Raw genomic sequence first — 20,250 nt, 5'->3', positions numbered from 1 at the left:
CGCCAGACAGGAGGGTTCCCTCCCAGTTGGGGAACACTTCAGCAGTCAAGGACATTCAGCCACCGATCTTTGGGTAAGCGTTCGCCAAGGCGGCCTTCGAGACACACGACAACACAAAATCGTCGAGCAGAAATTGATAGCCAAGTTCCGCACCCATGAGGACAGCCTCAACCGGGATCTTGGGTTCATGTCACGCTACACGTAACCCCACCAGCAAAAAAAAGTTATCTGTTTTTAACACAACGGGTCATTCTCTCTCTTTCTCTTCCTTTTGGATGTTTCTCTCTCTCTGTCTTTTGTTCTGGCTGTTTGTATATTCAGTGGTCCTGTATGTAACATCTCTCTGTCTGAACACTTTGATTGCCTTGACAACGGGCAGTTGGAAAGATTATCTGTAATCACCGGGCATTGTTCTCTGACTATAAATGCGGTAACCTTCAAGGAATCCCACACTTCACCTGACGAAGGAGAAAGCCTCCGAAAGCTTGTGATTTTCAAATAAAACTGTTGGACTATAACCTGGTGTTGTAAGAATCCTTACATATGTTGGACCTGACTAACCCTACACATGGATTTTTCTCCCTTTTTTTGTTAATTATGACCCCAGGAAACAGGATCTGAGCACACAACCCTGGCAACTACCCCACTGAACTCAAATGATTTGAGTCATCACAGTCAGAATAGATGTGAGCAATTAGTGAATTGTCCAAACTACCTTTCATTATCAGAAACGTGCTGGTGTAGACATCTCCCAGACCTGCTGTCCTATGAATTTAACTCCTTGAAAGCTTAAGCTTAACTCAATGGTAGCATTTTTAACATGTGTTACACCAAGGTCTCCCTTCTCCCTGCCAAGCAGCACAGTCAGGAATCCCAAAATATGATCCATATTACAACAAGAAAAATGAAGGCTGCTAGTAAATGGCACTGCTTTGCTGTGTAACTTGATGGAGATTCTTTAAACAAGTCCCACCCAAACTTAATATTAAAGCTTTGCTACGTGACCTGGATAAGTACATTGCATTCTTCAGACACCTCAGGCCAAGTTCAGGCTTGTAAACTGCTAACTCAAGAAGACCATCCCCAAATTCAGTAAGTTGTTTGAAAACCCTTCTGGTGCCTCTAATCATCTATACCTCCCAAACAGAAAATTTCATGAAGAATCGCACTTAAGCTACAGATTTGCTCTTCATGTTTTCCTAGCTTGCTGAATGTTATATATTATCAAAAACTCAGAAGAATATCCACAACTTTTCAACATTTGATCAGTTACAGGAGTTACAATGCAACAGATTTAAATGTCACCAAGTTACTTTTTCTAATTCAATACCTTTTTCTTACTTGATAAAATGAACCTGAACTCAGCTTCCTCCCCCACATCTGACCTCCTATCGAGCATCTTCTTTCACCTCTGCAATATTGTTCATGTCCACCCCTACCCTTCCTCCTTTACCACCAAAACCCTAACCCTTATTTTATCACTTCACAGCTGCATTTCTCCAACATTCTCCTTGCTCCCACCACTTCTAAACTACAAGGCATCCAGAATGCCATGGCCCACGTGTTGACCCACAATAAGCCCTGCATTCCTTTCACATCTGTCCTTGCCAAGCTCCACTGGCTTCTTGTATCCCGGAAAATAGACTTTAAGATTTGTGTTTTCACTTCTCGTTCTTATCTTCAAATCCCTTCACAGTCTCACTCCTCCCTACATCTGAAATCTCCTCCAGCCCTATGTTCCTGAGTACACCATTCAGTCCTCCAACATGAGCCTACTTCTTATTCCCCATTCCCTCCACTCCACTATCAGTGGCCATTCCTTCAGAAACCTTACCACTGCTCTCTGGAAGTCCCACCCTCAGTATCTCCATCTTGACATCTCCTTTCTTACCTCCAAAAATCTTCTTAAGACCTTCCTTTTTGATTAAGCTTTTGCCCCCTTCTAGTCTTCTTCCTCCTCCCCTGACAGTGCTCTGTGACATTTCTTCATACATAATGAGTGCTAAAAAGATCCAAGTTGTTGTTAACTTCTTTTTTCTGTAAACATGAATCTACCACATTTGACAGACTGCAGTGCACGCCAAAGTACAACAGTTTGAGAGGTTAAAGCATTGCATTGCACACTGATAACACTGTCCTCGGAACTGAAATTTGACATTATACATTAAAGTGCAGTTTCACCTGTGCTAATAGATTTGGGCAAGAACTACTCGCGGTTTGCTTTACATAACAGTGTCTCAAAATATGCATCTGAGCTTCTGCTACAAAGGACCCTCATTTTTATACTTAAAATCCAAATTCACCCTAATGCACATTCCTGGTAATTACCAACATCAGATATGAAAAATGCTTTTAGCAAAATCAATTTGACACACTTAGATTAGGCATATTCTAAGGTTGCAGTGGGGTACCAACAGGCAACTGATTTCTCATAGCCAGCAATACATTCCAGTGACTCTTGTTCAGTAAATGATGGTTAGTGCTGCATTTAAGCTTTTAAGTATGAGCGAGTAATGGCAGACTGTTGGAGAAAGTTCCACGGACAAGAGAAGTAGTGTGAGTGAAGCTTTGCTGGCATTCTGTGTAGGTTGCTTCAGAAAACTGTGGTGCTGCCTCAGCAATTTTCCAGTCCCTTGTGTAAACACAGAGGCCTGTCTTAATTGCCAGTAACTCATGGGGCTACTTCAGAAGATTAAAAGCCTGTTCCACATCTCTTTGATGTTGGAGGGAGTGGATGGTGATATGGAGCAGACAGTCTTCATTAATACCTCTGGATTATACTGAATCCTGGAAGAAGAGGGGGGTCTCTGCAGTATGCCAGACAGCATTTCAATATTTCACCATTGTTTGCATGTAGACGCTGAAGTTGGTACCAAGTAGGCCTAAGTATTCATGAAGCTTCCTATATTTATCATTTACATAGGCTTTTTCCAAGCATTTTGCTGCTTGCTTGCCCCAGTACATATTAGGGGGGCTATTTTAACCCTATCCGCCCAATGGGAGGGTGGGCAGTTAAAATCACCCAGGTTACTTACCCGCCCTGGAGCCATCAGGAGCTGACTGTTTGGGATTTCAACCTGCATAATTGATCAGGGGGCAAGGACACCCACAAAAAGCCTGTGGGCCCCCTTTTACATATGCATGTCGGGCCGCGATGATGTCATTGGGATTTGACGGCAATTTCAACTCGGCAGCCTGAGCAGGAAGCCGCGGTGAGTTTCCCGCCAGTCCAACCTAGTGAGGAAGAGGATCATGGCCAGAAGAGGCCCAAAAAGGTAAGTTTTTAAAACTTTCTTTTTTTACTTCCCTTCAGGGGCCAGGAGGAATAAGAGTGCTCCTTTGGACTCCACAAGGAAAGCTTCGGCCTCCCCTATCATGGACTCATGCCGCACTTCCTGTGGGACAGCGCCAGCCACCGATCTCAGTGGGCTGCCTCCAGGCTGCCTGATTTTTTTGCCACTTCCCGCTGACTTTTGGGAAGTCAGCCCACGGGATTTAAATGAGGCGCGGCCGTTAAAATTAGCTGGGTGTCATTCTGCCATGGATGGGCGGGAAATTACCTCGGCAGTGGGGCGTCAATTAAATTCAAGCCTAGACCTGACTAACAAGTCCAGAAGCTAAATGTTTTTAACAAACATCACTTAACTTAAATGGTCGGAAAATCATGCAGTGTGCATAGCTGAATTTCAAAAATGTGCTTCCGGCAATTAAAGCTCCCCATCGGTCTGAAAACGCAGGATTTAACCCTATAGAATAGAGTGAGCTACATATCTATCTATCTCAACAGGGATTGACTTGGTCTCTTCAGTCCTCATCATATATTATTCGCCTGCCCATTGTTTAATCTGACTATATCTTCCTTCAGTGATTTGGCCACCACTTTTGGTGTGTAGAATTACTCACATAGGGAGATAATGTCATTAGAAAAAAGAAAATCAACACTTTTAATGGCATCTACCAGGTCACAAAGATGAAAACAGAGTACGCCAAACATCCTTTCCAGAGATTGACTGGCGCTCAATCCAGCATTAGTGTTGAGATAAACAGAAAAGTCATTTATCTTGGCTTGTTTATGTCCACAGAGGAAGTTGTATATTCAACTCAACAGCTCACCAATATGACACAAGCAGCTGCCAGGCTTACTGGAGTGTATGAGATTCCTGTAGAATAATTTAGAACGTAGGAGATGATGAACAAGTTTACAATTCAAAGCACTGTAAGGAAATACAGCATCATTTGAATTAATGTGGCACAGGAGCCCACACAGATCAAGGGAGCTGCTGCCTTGTTGAGCTTAGCTGAGACGAAGGCCCACACAGGTAAGTGAGCGGAGCCTATATTGAGTGAGAAGAGGCCTCTACCAGGACCTCTCTCTCCATTCCCTAATCTAAAGGCCACTACTGCCACTACCCCAGAGCTATCACCACCTTTCACGTGGCAGTTCCAGAAAGTGGTGGTAACCAGGTCAGACGGATGGGAGATGGGCCAGGGACCCAGTTCCCGCTCTCCCGGCAGCATTTGCATGGAGCAGGCGGGGACGAGCAGTCCTGGCAGCGGCGGGAGAAAGAAATTTAGGCCGGGGCATTGAGGTGGCAGTAGGCCTCACCGCCTGATTCTGCCTCATTCTCCAGCACCATCTTGCCCCATTTTGGGTGGGATCGCAGAAGAGAACATTGCTGCATTTCACTTACTGACTCATTTGTGCACCTTCTAAAAATGATGCTTATCTGGAGTAATGTTAATGAACCAGTATCATGGCAGCATTGTACCTTTCACACAGTCGTAACACCAGAAAACTACAGATTATGATCCCCATCAAAGATTGATTTCAATAAAACAATGGAGTGAGCAGATTCATTGTGTATTGGCATCCGTCTGGATTGCTTTGTCAAATTTTCCATTATGACAGGAACAAAGGCTTACTTTTCCACTGGTTGTATGCAGCAAATAACACATAGGCTGATACATTTTATGATGCATTAGGTGTTTATTATCAACACTGCCTTCAATGCCTCTTCATCCCTAATGTGGAGATGCCGGTGATGGACTGGGGTTGACAATTGTAAACAATTTTACAACACCAAGTTATAGTCCAGCAATTTTATTTTAAATTCACAAGCTTTCGGAGGCTACCTCCTTCCTCAGGTGAACGATGTGGAAATGAAATCCTCGAAATGAAATCGCATTTATAATTCACAGAACAATGCTTGGTGATTACAGACAGTTTTTTCAACTGCCCGTTGCCAAGGCAATCAGTGTGCAGACAGACAGGTGTTACCTGCCAGGTCTCAGAATATACAAATCACCAAAAAAAAAACAACAAACAAAAAAAAACAGAGATAGAGAGGTAGAAACATAGAAAAGACAGTAACTGACCCATTATATTAAAAACAGATAACATTTGTTCGCTGGTGGGGTAACGTGTAGCGTGACATGAACCCAAGATCCCGGTTGAGGCCGTCCTCATGGGTGCGGAACTTGGCTATCAATTTCAGCTCGACGATTTTGCGTTGTCGTGTGTCTCGAAGGCCGCCTTGGAGTACGCTTACCCGAAGGTCGGTGGCTGAATGTCCTTGACTGCTGAAGTGTTCCCCGACTGGGAGGGAACCCTCCTGTTTGGCGATTGTTGCGCGGTGTCCGTTCATCCGTTGTCGCAGTGTCTGCATGGTCTCGCCAATGTACCATGCTCTGGGGCATCCTTTCCTGCAACGTATGAGGTAGACAACGTTGGCCGAGTCACAGGAGTATGAACCATGCACCTGGTGGGTGGTGTCCTCTCGTGTGATGGTGATATCTGTGTCGATGATCTGGCATGTCTTGCAGAGGTTACCGCGGCAGGGTTGTGTGGTGTCGTGGACGCTGTTCTCTTGAAAGCTGGGTAACTTGCTGCGAACGATGGTCTGTTTGAGGTTGGGTGGCTGTTTAAAGGCGAGTAGTGGAGGTGTGGGGATGGCCATAGCGAGGTGTTCGTCGTCATTGATGACATGTTGAAGGCTGCGGAGAACATGGCGTAGTTTCTCCGCTCCGGGGAAGTACTGGACGACAAAGGGTACTCTGTTGGTTGCGTCCCGTGTTAGTCTCCTGAGGAGGTCTATGCGATTTTTTGCTGTGGCCCGTCGGAACTGTCGATCGATGAGTCGAGCGTCATATCCCGTCCTTACTAGGGCGTCTTTCAGCGTCTGTAGGTGTCCATCGCGTTCCTCCTCGTCTGAGCAGACCCTGTGTATTCGCAGGGCCTGTCCATAGGGGATGGCCTCTTTGACGTGGTTAGGGTGGAAGCTGGAAAAGTGGAGCATCGTGAGGTTGTCCGTGGGCTTGCGGTAGAGTGAGGTGCTGAGGTGCCCGTCTTTGATGGAGATTCGTGTGTCCAAGAAAGAAACTGATTCTGAGGAGTAGTCCATGGTGAGCTTGATGGTGGGATGGAACTTGTTGATGTTATCGTGTAGTCTCTTCAGTGATTCTTCGCCATGGGTCCTACTATTCCATTTGCTGCCACTAACGATTGGCAGCAAGTAATGTAGAAACTGGAAAACCAGCTGACTCGTGTGTTTATTAGTGGGAATGTAACCTGATCTGAGTCGAGAAAACAAAACGATTCAAATTGGGCCATTTAAGGTTTCTTTGCAAACAACTGAATTTAACCCAATTTAAACCACACATTTCCTGCTCAAAACCAATAAAACTCTAAATAACTCTTTAAAGGAATTCATATGCTTGTGGTTTTGCAGCTTACTCTGGTTAGAGATACAAACATCCATTCGTTGTTTTGTTGGACATTGTTAACATGGTAGAAGATTGAACAATGCTGGTAGCTGATAGTTTACGTTATGGTTTTCCCTGGAGGAGAATTTTGTGTGTTTCCGTGTCATTTTTGGAGGGAGGAGGGTGTGGGGAATCCACCTGGAGAGAGGACGAGAGCAGTCCCTTTCGTGTAGTGCTCCAGTATGCTTTCTGTTAGGTTGATCACGGAGCGGTACAAAGAAGATGTCTGGAGTCTGGAATGTGCCACCTGCCCAATCATAGAGGACAATGTGGACACAAGATTACACAAAATCAATTTTATCTTTTTTCTCTTGATAAAATGTCAACTGGCAGCTGTCAGCCATGCCATATATCCAGAACTCTTTCAAGGTTGCTCCAGATGATCTGGCATTCTCCGTGCCATGCTAATACACCAATCAGTATGCCATTGGATCACCAAAAGTTCATTATTCTTGGGCTGTGTTTTGCTTCATGTTCAGTGTCAAATTTTGTTCAATAACGCTCCTGTGAAGCGCCATGGGATGTTTGACTACATTAAAGGTGTTATATAAATGCAAGTTGCTGTTGTTGTTTCAGATGAAAGGCCAGTGAAATAATATTTTCTTAACTATATTCATGTTGACAGGCTAGCTTCTTACATTTTCTTTTTGCTTTGATTATTTTTTCCACCAGTTACATTTTCTCCTTTCCCCATCTCCTCACCTGGAAGTGTTGATCTTGTGTGGTACAATCCAACGGCCACCAGACACCCTCAAGTGGCTGTTCTTCATATGTGAGCCTAAACAGTGAGTGTCAGGAGACTATTTGACTGCAGTGATTATCATGGCCAAGCCTGATCCTGTCCTCACCTAACATCCACGAACATGCACCTCCAATCGGGAGCAGGAAACCGGGCCAAATTCATTTTCCTAAGCTATGAATATTGAGGTCAATTGCAACACCCCTAAAGCCACCCTGGCTGTAACTGGTTTACTTAGCAGACACTAGGGATTGAATCTGGGTCTTTGTGGCTCAACTACCCACTGCCTTAAACAGTTGAGCTGTCAGGGCAGCTTTCTTCCATGTTCTAAAACAAATGAAAGCTAAAGAAGAACTTTAAGATGTGGGCAGTGTTGGTGCAAACTACCATGGGACTGTATTTACACATAAAAATGTTTACCCTGGTTTAAAATGTCTTCTTTTGATGGAATTGTCACCACTTGGAATCATAGAATGTTATGTACAGAAACTGGCCATTTGGTCCATCAAATCTGTGTCAGTGGTTTTCCACATGAGACACCTACTCTAATCCCACATTCCTGCTTCCTTCCCATAATCTTTAATATTCCTCTTTTTCAACCAACTAATGCTCTTTTAAAATAATTTATGAAGTTTGCTTCAACATCATTTCATGGCAAAGAATTCCACATTCTAACCATCTTCTGTGTTACAAACTTTTTTTTCTAAGGTTCCCATTAATTCTTCTCATTACTATCTCACCAACCAATCTATTGCTATTTACTTTATCATAATGTGGAGATGCCGGTGATGGACTGGGGTTGACAATTGTAAACAATTTTACAACACCAAGTTATAGTCCAGCAATTTTATTTTAAATTCACAAGCTTTCGGAGGCTTCCTCCTTCGTCAGGTGAACGATGTGATTTCACATTGTTCACCTGACGAAGGAGGAAGCCTCCGAAAGCTTGTGAATTTAAAATAAAATTGCTGGACTATAACTTGGTGTTGTAAAATTGTTTACTTTATCATAGCCCCTCATAATCTTGAAGACCTCAATCAGGTCAGTTACTGTACACAATAACTACGCACTTTCCCATCTGTGATATACTGGAAATGCTTTCACCCAAAGTGAGATGGAGTGGGGTGGTGACAATCCTTTCTTTCTCAGTGTTGAGGAAAACATTGGACCAGTGTGAACAATCAGCCAGGGTTTCCACTCCTGATTGCTATCCAGTGACTCCTACTGGAAGTGCATGTATGTTGATCCGGCTCAAATGTGGTGCCCCTTTCTGGCTTCCTCCTGTAGTCAAATGCCCACCAACAGTCACTGAAAAGGCACTCCCATAAGAAATGGCCTCTGGGGTGATGTACTTGGGACGTTTGGATCTGTGCCCCAGCAAAGAGCCAATATAATCAAGAGCAGGGGAGAAAGTTGACAAGAAAAAGAAAAAAAAAACTTTAAAAATTGCTGGGAGTAGACATATATCTGACAGTACTACAGCACTGTCCTTGCAAACTGTGTCATGATGATCTTTGCCAAACTGCCTTATTCATGTTATGGAAATGCCTTTATCTCAGAGTTAACCAGTACAGTTAGGAAACAATGAGCCAGGGTCATCCAGTCGCAAGTTTGTAAACACAGCGATAAGTCAGAAAGGCAACCTTTCACCACACTCCCACTGACAACAAAATACTGAGCAAGTACGAAAGAGAACAGTGGCTACAAGTTCATTCATAAACACGACCCCTCACCATACCATCACCATCACCCCTATTGTTTGAAAAATTGCAAACATTCAACAGATTCCTCTGTCTATTATTGATGGGATGATTGAAAAAAAACCCAAACAGGAACCATTGTACAAACAGATTGACTGACGGTGATGAGCCAGCAATTACATATGCTTATTGCAGTCGCTGGGCTGAATCATGTAAATTGTACATCGGTGCCAACAATTTCTGCAGGGGTTCTCCTGCTCTGCTGCAACCTCAGTTGGAGATCAGCAGAATCCCCAGAGAAACGCGGTAATTGTGGTTCACAGCCAATAAAGTGGGAAACGTGCACCAATTCCTGCAGATTAAGGTCCTACAAACAGCAGTGAGATGAATGACCAGATAATCTGTTCTAGCGATGTTGGTGGAGGAATAAATGTTGGCCAGGGCTGAGCATTAATTGGCTTTTATACTTAGTATGTAATTTTTTGTTTTGTTTTATTACGTGAAAAGAAATGATGATTTGACACCATCTTCTGTTGACAACTTCCCACACGGTAGGATTTCTTCAGTGCATAGGAAGAAATCCAATTCAAAGAGCCTGTAAAATGGACAGAGCACCTCTGCTGATCTCCAATTGAGGTTACAGCAGATGTAAAATTCCATGCAGGCAACATCAATCCTTGAAACATGATACTCAACAACATTGACTGCACTTCAAAAGTAAAATTCATTGGCTGTGAAGTGCTTTGGGACATCCTGAGTGTGTGATAATAAGGTGCGATACAAATGCATGTTCTTTCTATCCAATATCTGAATTGCTGTAAAGCAGATGGGAGCTAGAAAATAATGTTCCACACAATCATGGAAGTATGCTCTGATACTTTTAAACATCACTCCTTGTAGGTCAGGAGTTACATAACAACGTATATTAGCTTTAATGAATCAGTTTGGTAAAAGTTATGAGGGAGGAAATGCAGTATTAGCCTTGACTGCAATAAACAGTTATGCTGGATCAATTACGTGCACGGGCTTAACCAGACACATCAATGACATGGTTTCATTGCACTTGGCTGACTTTTTTTAAACAGACGCTGTCCTGAAGGTAAAGATTATTGTTTTTCTTCTTTTTCAAACATGCCAAAATTCCAATGTGAAATCTAATGGAAATCTGGCAAATGTGTACAGCTTGTATCTGTGTTCACTGGTCTCCAAATTAATGTGAGATATGTAAAGCGCTTCTCACACATCGTCACACAGGAAGCTCATCTCATTGTGTTAAATATTAGTTGCTAACTCTAACCAGTTCAAAGAACTATCAAAGAGTTGTGGTTAAGCTGGAGTCTCTGAGGAAGCTGGTTTCACTACATACATACAAAAGGAAAGGCTGGACAAGTACCATCACGCCCATCAAACCAAGTCCATCCAGACATGTACACCACTAGCCCATTCCCTAACCAAGCAATCTCCTGCAAGAGGCAAAATTTCAGAGAAAAAACAACTGTGGCCAATCCAGGAAAAAACTGTGGGAAATTACTCTTGAGCTCTCTGAGCAAGATTCCAGGAGACCACAATAGCTCGTACTCATAACCCCAGCAAACTAGTAACTCACCTTCTCCTCTTCTCAGGAACTTGCCCAGCTTAGCACTACATTCATTTCAAGTGTTTCCAAAGCTCAAATTTCCAATGTTACACTGTAGTTTGCCATTTATATCCCACTTTCAACACTGCAAATGAAAATCTGTTAAGTATGTTTTTTCTGAGCTGCCTTCATGGCTAATTTCGTAAATGCACCAAGTTCCGCTCCAGGCCTTTGTTGAGACAGCTAATCCAACAGCGGCGGTAGGGGGGTGCTACAGTAAGGGTGGGAGGAATGCCCTGAATTTTGTCAGGTTGGGAGGCAGGTCCCAGGGTCTGAGATGGCTTGTGGAATCTGGGAGCAGTGGAAGAAAGTCTTGAGGTCAGGGAAGTGGGTGTTCCATGGTCTGGAAGCAGTGGGAGGGAGGTCCTAGGATCTGGGTGTGGCAGGGGAATGGTGCCAAGGTGAGTACTGGGGAAGGGGTGCAAGAGTCTGTAAGGAACAGAAATTGGAGCTCCAGAGGACTGGCAGGGCAATAGTTTGGCAGCATTGGGGAGCCAAGCTGTAACAGCATTAAGTAGAAGAGGGCCTAGAAGAATGCAGCCCAATCTCCACTTGTTCTTTTTAATGTCGCCAGTGGCACCCCTACCAAATTTGGGGCACTCAACCTCTCCCCCAACTGACCCGCCCATTCCTGGCCATTAGCCCAATAATCATTTTAAATCAGTTGAAAGCACTTACTGTACTTTCAAGAGACTCCTATAAATTGTGGTGAAATCAGTTAAACATTTACCAAAAAGGTTGACGTTTTGGGTCAGGCTCTGAAAAAGGGCCCAGCCCGAAACCTGAACCTGTCTTTTTTCTCCACAGATACTGACTGACCTGCTGTGTATTTCCAGCATTTTCTGTTTTTGTTTCAGATTCCTAGCATTTGCAGTTTTTGGCTTTCCATATACATGTGACTTAAGCAGACAGTACACAATTTCTTCTTGTACTTTTCTGATCACTGGTAACTAGAGACAATGAAGAACTCAAATAGATCCTTCAGGATTATATACGTTGGGTTGTTACATATGCACTGGGTAATTATATATTGGGTAGTTAGAAAGACCTGGATTTTAGGTAGCTAAAGACTGCAAAAATAACATTTTAGCATGCTCATCTTTGGTTTCCCCACTCTCCCTGTCAGGCTGGTTTTAATTTATACTTAATTGTGGACGTTTGAGTCTAAATTTACGATTTCAGATCTGACCTGTCTCTGAACTTAGCTCGGCATAAACAAAAAGAATTGAATATGAACTTTGACAAAAAAGAAACAGTAATAAAATGTATGATGGGACTTTACCCTGCTATCCTGACTAAACAAGTTCCTATTTATCAAATGGGTCACTAGGTCCAGAAAAACAAGTTCAGTGACACAGGAATACCTTTGTAAAACCATGTCACACTATTGTATCATCAAATTCTCGTCCATGAAATAACAAATTTATTGTGGAAACAAAGTGATGGATAAATAGTGCCAGCCTTTACAATGAGCAGACTGTGAAGTCATGCACAAGGATATCTGACTGCTTGTTTTTCTGTTTTAAAAAGGGTGGAGTCCGTTAGTAGCTTTGCTGACAAGGCAGATCACGAATCAACAATGAAGTCAGTTACTAGGCATTGCCAGGGGCTGATTTAGAATCTGCAAAAGGTAAACTGTGGTTCTAGCAAACGCGTTTGATTCTAACTGTTAACCCAATCATTAACTCAATACCTTTTAGGTAAAAGCTCAAATTATAGCAATGCAGTCTGGTTTCAGCGAAACTGGCTTTATATTATTTTCCAACTTCCACTCTTCCACCCCTGAAGGCATTAAAGGATGTTGAATATGTGCCAGCAGCCCCTTAAATATTACATCAAGTGGTCATTCTGCATGTGTGAGCCAAGACTGTAAATGTTGGCAGGCTATCCAGCTGGGTGGGTGGGTGGGGGGGGGCAATACATATGAACTTGATCCTATTATCACCCAACATCCCCACATAGGGGGTTACTTAATAGGAATCAAGAGTACCAATGCTGGCTGAAGATTCCTTTCTCTAACCTAGATAGACAGAGGCCAAACTACCCTTGCCACCATCCGGGCTGATTCAGCACAGACTGAGGATCAGACTTCGAGCCTTCCTGGTCTGTACGGCTCAACATCACACTCCAGACTGGGAAACTCTCACCTGGCAGGGGGAAATTCCTCCTGCCAATAATTATCGTGTAAAACAAAATTTGTACCGATGCCAATGTTTTCACTAAAATTGTTGACAGGAGAAAGAGGGTCAGGAGAAGGCAAAGGGGACAGGGTAGGAGATGGCAGAAAGGAGATACTGAAGGAGGGAGTTCCAGAGGCTGGGCAAAGGTGGCCGAAGGAGCAGCTGCTGATGTGGAGTGGAGGGAGTGGGGAATAAGAAGTCGGCCAGTGATGGAGGACAGGATACACATGCAGGATCATAGGGCTGGAGGAGAGCACAGAGGTAGGGAGGGGCAAGGGCATGGAAGGATTTGAAGGCGTGAACAACAATTTTAAAATTGATTCTTGGGAAAACAAGAAGCCCGTGGAGGAACATTAGAGTCTGTCGATAGGCCTAACTCCATCCTTTGGTGTCCCATGTGGTCCTTGTGAAATGTGGATGTATAAATGTGATGTACAAACACTTATGTTTACAGAATTGCTTCTCCAGAGTTTCGGAACCATGGAACAAGGCAAACTGAAATTTCTTTTAATCTCTGAAATTACACAAATAACTGAACAAAATCAAATGTCAATTCAAACACCCATTTAAGCACAGAACAAAAACACACTTCAGCTAATGGCTTCATGCATAACAACGAGCCATTTTTAACGCCAATCAAAAATCATTTAATTCTGAGGATGAGAGCGGCATAAAAGCCATGATGTTATTCATAAAAAAACAATGCTGCAGACAACTGATTGGTGGCTAGACAATTTATCAAGGAAAACCAAATTAGCAGACACAGGAGACAAGAACCCAAACTGTGGCTTCTACATTTAAATGCATCAATTAGCACTTCAAAACAGTGAACGGATTTGAAAACAGATCAAAGGAGATCCAGATGGACTGCTGGATGCTATTTTATATTGAAAGACATGACGTCATAATATTCCATGTTTGCTTCAGGGCTATACTGAAAATGGCAGAATCTTATTTAGCCACAATGTTAACATTTTCTGATAAATTGCCGCAAGGTAAAATATCACTCACCCCACAGGATTAGTATAAGAATTAATGGAAACACAGATCAATGTTGATTTTGTTTTAAATAGAATAATTTAAAATTTAGTTTGTGGAGATTATGGGGTCGATTTTGACTGCCTTTGCCTGCTGTTAATGGGGCGGTAACGGCCTCAAAATGGGATCGGTGACCTTCCTGCCACATTAACACTGGCGATGCGGCCGGCTCCATTTTGAAAGGGGCTTACCGCCGGGTGTCCTAAGCACCCGCCTGTTTCAGGCAATAGGCCCCTTTTAATATGGAAATCGTCCTATGACGTAAATAGGACTCTGATTGCTATTTTAGGTCAGAACTGGTCGTAGCCGGGATTGTACACACTCTGACCAGTTTCACGGGCGATGGAACCGAAGAGGCCCCGCCAAAGGTAAGTGTTGAATTATTTTGTGGACCCCGGAGGAGCAGGAGTGCTCCTTCAGGGCCCACAAAAATAATCTGGGCGACTGCTGCCCCAGAACCCCCACCCTCCGTGATCGAGAGACCACCTCCCCCCCCCCCACCACCCCAACCCTGCTGGTGGCCGCACCAGCCCAATTTGGAGTCGTCATTCCGGTGAGCTGCACCGTGAATGCCGGTTTGGTGACCCGCAGCTCGCCTGCCAGATTTTAATGAGGCAGGGTCCTCAAAATCATGGGGACCTCTTCGTCACCGGAATGGGTGGCCAACCAGCTTCCTCCATCAGTCGGTCGCCCAAAAGTCAACATAGACCCATATGTGACAACAGCAGCTCAAATGACCCATTAGGCCAGGGAAATGTCCTATTTCCTCTCTCCAGATAGAACCTTTGCTTTAATGAAAAGTTATGCTCTTTCAATCCTAAACACTACACACACATGGAACTATGATGATTATTTGCTTCTGTAATTCCATACAAAAGGCAAAAAATAAATAAACATCTTGTGAGGTTCTCCACGGTACCATATAACAGGATCGAACACATGGCAGATTTACAATGTGAGGGAAATGGGAAGAGTGTTGCGATGTTATTTTACAGTCATTGTTGGGAAATCACTGCAGTAAATTACAAATCACACTGCCAGGTGTGATATCAGCATTTTATTTCATAGAAAATATCAGAGTGGCTATTGTACAAAATCTAGGTCAGACAGTTACTGAGTTGCACTTTGATCTGCAGTTTACAGTTTACAGTTGTCTGCAGATAAAATCTCTAAGTTTTGGATTTATTCTTAAATCTATTCTTAGTTAAATCGGGGTAAGAAAAGTTCATTTGGCCTATTGAAACTCATCCCTCTAGTTAGTACATGAACTCTCCCATCATGACATCTAATTGTACTTTGAACTACCCCAATGCTTTTACACCTATTACCTTACGTAGTAGATTATTCCAAATCATTTATCATTCTTTGAGTAAAGAGGTTTATCCTGTTATCGGTTGTAAATTTATTTTTCGCTAATTTTCATTTAGGTCCTCAGGCATTACTAAAGTCTTTGTTATGCTTTAATTTTAAAGCCTCTTTGTGCAAGTGTTCAGGCCACAAAATAGGGTAAAAGTCAATTGAAATAACTTGGGCGCACCCCAATGAGTCTGGATATATGCAGTGCAAGGTACGGTCCTGGAAATCTCAGGTTCGATCCCCAGTCAGTGATCAAACAGGGTGGTGGTGAGAATATTGTAATTGAACTGCAGCTACAGTGAAGCAAATAAATAACTAGGCTCTCATTGTTGATCAATATCCAGTGAGGCCTTCAGGAAAGTGTATGTGTAGCTGCTTTTATATTGGTCTTCAGCTGCTGAGTCCTGTAATTCAGTCTTGCTAGGCTGATTGTCACATTAAAATATACCTGCTGAAGAGAAGAACTGTTTTTTTTCCACTGGATTTTCCTGACTTATAACGGGCCTTCCAGTGCCCAGTAAATGTGCTGTTTCGACAAGAGCAACGCACATTGGTGGTAATGCCGTGACGCTATATCACAATGTAATTATATATGCACAATACCATTTTCTCTCTCCATGTCTGTGCATGTACAAAATGCCATACCCATACAGTCCATCTGGTTTACAGGAAGACCAGCTGCACTTTAGGTAGATAAACATGGGAGTGTAGCACAGTGAGCTCGCTCTCCCAGAACCTTGGCTGCAATATAAAAGTAGTTTACTTGAACCTCAGGTGAGGTGAATATAAGATCAGTCCCAGCAGCTGAATAGCCTGCTAGGAACATTGTTACATAGGAACATAGGAACAGGAGTAGGCCATTCAGCCCCTCGTGCCTGCTCTGCCATTTGATAAGATCATGGCTGATCTGTGATCTAACTCCATATACCTGCCTTTGGCCCATATCCCTTACAGTCTACACGAAGATTGGTGATTTGGCTGGTGTCAGAGCGCTTTGGAGACCTGTGAAACCGCACCCCATTGTGAGTCACTGCCACTGTTAGACGAGGCAAGGCTAAGGGGCATTACAATAATATCAGTAAATTCAAAAAAGAAAAATGACAGACTTACATTTATATAACACCTTTCATGACCCCAGGACATCCTAAAGCACTTCACAGCTAATGAAGTACTATTTTGAAGTGTGGTCACTGTTGTAATGCAGGAAACGCAGCAGCCAATTTGCGCACAGCAAGGTCCCACAAACAGTAATGTATAATGACCAGATAATCTCTTTTTTAGGTGTTCATTGAGAGATAAATGTTGGCCAGGACACTGGAGAGAACGCCCCTACTCTTCTTCAAAATAGTGCCATGGGATCTTTTACATCCACCTGAGTGGGCAGACGGGGCCTCGGTTTAACGTCTCACCTAAAAGACGGCACCTCCAACAGTGCCGCACTCCCTCAGTACTGGCAGCATAGAATATGCGGGCCACCTTTTTAAGATGTTAGAATTTGTACCCTCTCTTTCAGAGAGGGAGACTATGGTTTCTTGTCACCACATGTTGATAACCCTGAGATATAAGGATGTTTGGAGAGATAGCGTACATAAAAGGCAAGATAGGCTGAGAAGAGTGGCCCAATGGTACCAGTAGGGGAAGCAATCCTGTGAAATAACAGCACTAATTGTATGATTCACTGCACAGATACACTTCAGTTTTGTTGCTGAATTCCGTTGTCCAGCTGAAGACGACTGTTAATAGTTTATTGTATTTGTCCCATGATTCCAGTGTCAATAGGTTCTCTTTTTATTACCAGTGGAAAAACTTCCTTCGAGCTCTAATCATGGACAGTAACTGCTGACAGTCTTCCATTTTCCCAATGAAACCTTTGATCGCTACACCATGACTGTTCAACGTTCATTTAATTTTTAACATTATTAACTCATATACTAATCTAAAAATGATATGCAATTAACATTTACAGCTATTTGATATGATCATGACATTTGAACAAGGACTTACATAATTTTAGATTTGGTTAGTTTGGGGGCCAATTCCCAGTAACTCCTTTGCCTCACTTTTTCCCAGCTATGCTAGTATTTGTGATATAGAAGTTGAGTTTTCTATATATTGCTAGACAGGCTAGATTTGTCTCTCTGCTCATCCCAAGAGAGGGGACGAAATAGGAGAAAGAGAGCTAGGGAAACATAGGAAGAGAGATAAAGACTGGGGGCAAAAGGAGAGAGATGGATTAAAAGATCAGGTGAGAGACAGGTGGGCAGAAGAGATAGCAAAGAGAGAGATGGAGAGAGAGTAGGGACAGAGAGAGATTAGGGGAAAGAGGAAGAAACATCCTGGAGAGTGAATAATACCAGAGATATGGGGAGAACGAGAGGGGAGGTGAGATGGGGCTAACAGATTAGGGAAGACACATGGATGAAAGAGATTGCAGATAAAGATGGGGAGAACTATGATGGAAAGTGAGATCAGGGCAAAGAAAGAGAAATAAGGAAGAGAGAGTGATATCTGAGAGGATGAAATAGCACACCGAAAATCAAGGGATAGAGAGGTAGATTGGGGGCAGAGAGTTAGAGATCAGGGGGAGAGGAAAAAAGAGATTGAGGGGTCAGAAAGAGAGAGACATAGAGGTCAGAAGGTCATAGTGAAAGAGACACAAAGATCAGGGAGAACAGGATCACCATGAGCAAACCCACTGGACATGTACTTGTGTGCGTATTCTTTTAAATATTGGTGGGGAATGGGGAAAGGGCAGGGGGGAAGGGGGAGGGGTGAAGCCATGTGGGATAAATCTGATTACCTTTACATCACACAGCACACAGGTTATGTCCAAATCACTGCCCTATGGACAACAACTTAATGTCAAGCAAACTACCTGCTTTTCTGTTGCATTCCAGTACATATCACCTTATAAACTAACACACTAATTAGTACATACACATTCCTTCATGCAGCTAAACAGACAAGTCAAAGGTAAAACCACTTAAAATAGTTACTAATATCCCATTTACTCTAAGGGTTGCCTCCAATAAGAGAAAAGCTCTGTTGGAGGCAACCCTATAAAATAAACAAAACAAAGCAAAGCCAATACATAGAAACTCCCCTCAGAAATAAGTTTTTGCTGGTTGCCTCTGACTGCTGGATGCAAATATAAATAGCTGCGACCAGAGGCGGTTTGATTCGCTCCACTATTTTGGGTGGGCTGACCTCTCAACTTGCCCATACAGGCCCGCAACACATTTTCCACAAAGCTGGTCTATACAAACCTCCTTCCAAAAAGGAGAAGGTCCCAGCCAGACTGGCAAAATCACAAGTTCACTTTCACGGTTATTAATTGTTGCCAAAGTTGTTTTGTATATGTATGAAGTGTTTATATCCTCTGTACGACAGAACAGTCTCAACAAGGAACATTCCTGGTATCCCTGAGTCTGCTGAGGCTGTGGAATCCATCTGGACATCACTACCAAAACAGATTAATTGGTCATTTATCTCATTGCTGTTTATAAGACCTTACTGTGTGCAAACTGGCTACCGGGCTTACCTACATAACAACAACAACTACGCTTCAAAAGTAATTCATTGGCTGTGAAGAACTTTGCAATGTCCTGAGGATGTGAAAATTGTTATATAAATGCTAAAGTTGCAGTATAAATTCACCCTTAATCTTTAACAGACTGTGCTCTTCCAAATCTAGAGTAATTATACAGTCAAAAATGCACTGGATAAGCAGACAGATTCTATAAATGCTTCAGTTGTTCCAATTCCCCCAGAAATGAAGCAAAGCTGAATATTTCAGTCTCATTGAAACTTATGCTTTAATCATTAAAAGTGAAGCACATCCATTTTTCCCACACCCCTGTTTGTATTTTTCTTCAGGGCTCAAACAACCATGTTTCATATTTACACAACCTGTAATTTTCCATAAATTATCTTAAAAGTTCCATCGCTATCTTCCTCTTTATTAACTGATATCATACAGTAAGTAAAAATACAAAACTATATTGTAGCAAAGACCTGTAGCATAAATATACATCTCAATATATGTTCCAATATACATCTACGCTGGGAAACTGCCGTGTTCTAATCTGCATCAATTTCATGTCAAGAATTCATATCAGGTATGATGCAAGACATGCAAAGTCTCCTTGACATGCCAGCATGTCACAGTCCCAATCTACTCCTAGTCTTTGACCTATCTGAAGAGAATTGCCAAATTAATATCACCCATTTAATATTAGCAAATTAGTATTTATTTCTCCTGATTTAAACAGTTACACCATGCCATATGACAGTAACATTTCTATCTTTTCTTTCAAATGAAACTATTTGAATATCATTATAATAAACGATGGCAGTAAAATCCTTCCATTATACGCAACTAACAGATGGATTGGAATGTGCTACAAAGATGAAACATAGGCAAAGGGTTCTGATATCATAAATTACAAGAGTGAAGCTCGGTATAGTCACGCCAGAGGGGTGCTGGCTCCCATGGAACTAGACCCCAACATAAGTCACCAACATCAGGGCAGAAGGGGAGAAAATGGCCCAGCGGGAAGGGAGAAGAATATGTTCGCCTTTAGCTTTTCAGCATTTTCAATATCTGATCGAAGTGTTGAAAATGTTAAAAGGATTTGATACGGTAGATAAGGAGAAACCATTTCCTCTGGTGAGGGAATCTAGAATCAAGGGGACAATCAGGAGAGAAATCAGGAAGTATTTGTTGACACAAAGGGTAACAGAAATCTGGAACTCTCCCAAAAGGCTGTAGACGCTAGGACAATTGGAGCTTTCAAGGCTGAAATAGATAGATTTTTGCTAGGTTAGGGTATCAAGTGA

At 42.7% G+C, this 20,250-nt stretch overlaps 1 long non-coding RNA gene across 1 annotated transcript in view; it reads left to right on the top strand.

Annotated features, from left to right (window-relative positions):
* The window catches only part of LOC137342650 (uncharacterized), a 32,631-nt gene that overhangs the window by 10,471 nt on the left and 1,910 nt on the right, over nucleotides 1-20,250 (top strand). The window contains exon 2 of the long non-coding RNA XR_010967310.1: nucleotides 12,368-12,467. This is a non-coding gene — a long non-coding RNA (uncharacterized lncRNA). The remainder of the gene's footprint in view (nucleotides 1-12,367; nucleotides 12,468-20,250) is intronic.

The sequence above is a fragment of the Heptranchias perlo genome, chromosome 26 (assembly GCF_035084215.1).
Source record: "Heptranchias perlo isolate sHepPer1 chromosome 26, sHepPer1.hap1, whole genome shotgun sequence".
In the NCBI taxonomy this organism is placed as follows: Eukaryota; Metazoa; Chordata; class Chondrichthyes; order Hexanchiformes; family Hexanchidae; genus Heptranchias; species Heptranchias perlo.
The sequence above is the reverse complement of the archived record's forward strand: the minus strand, read 5'-3'. Positions and strand labels throughout refer to the sequence as shown.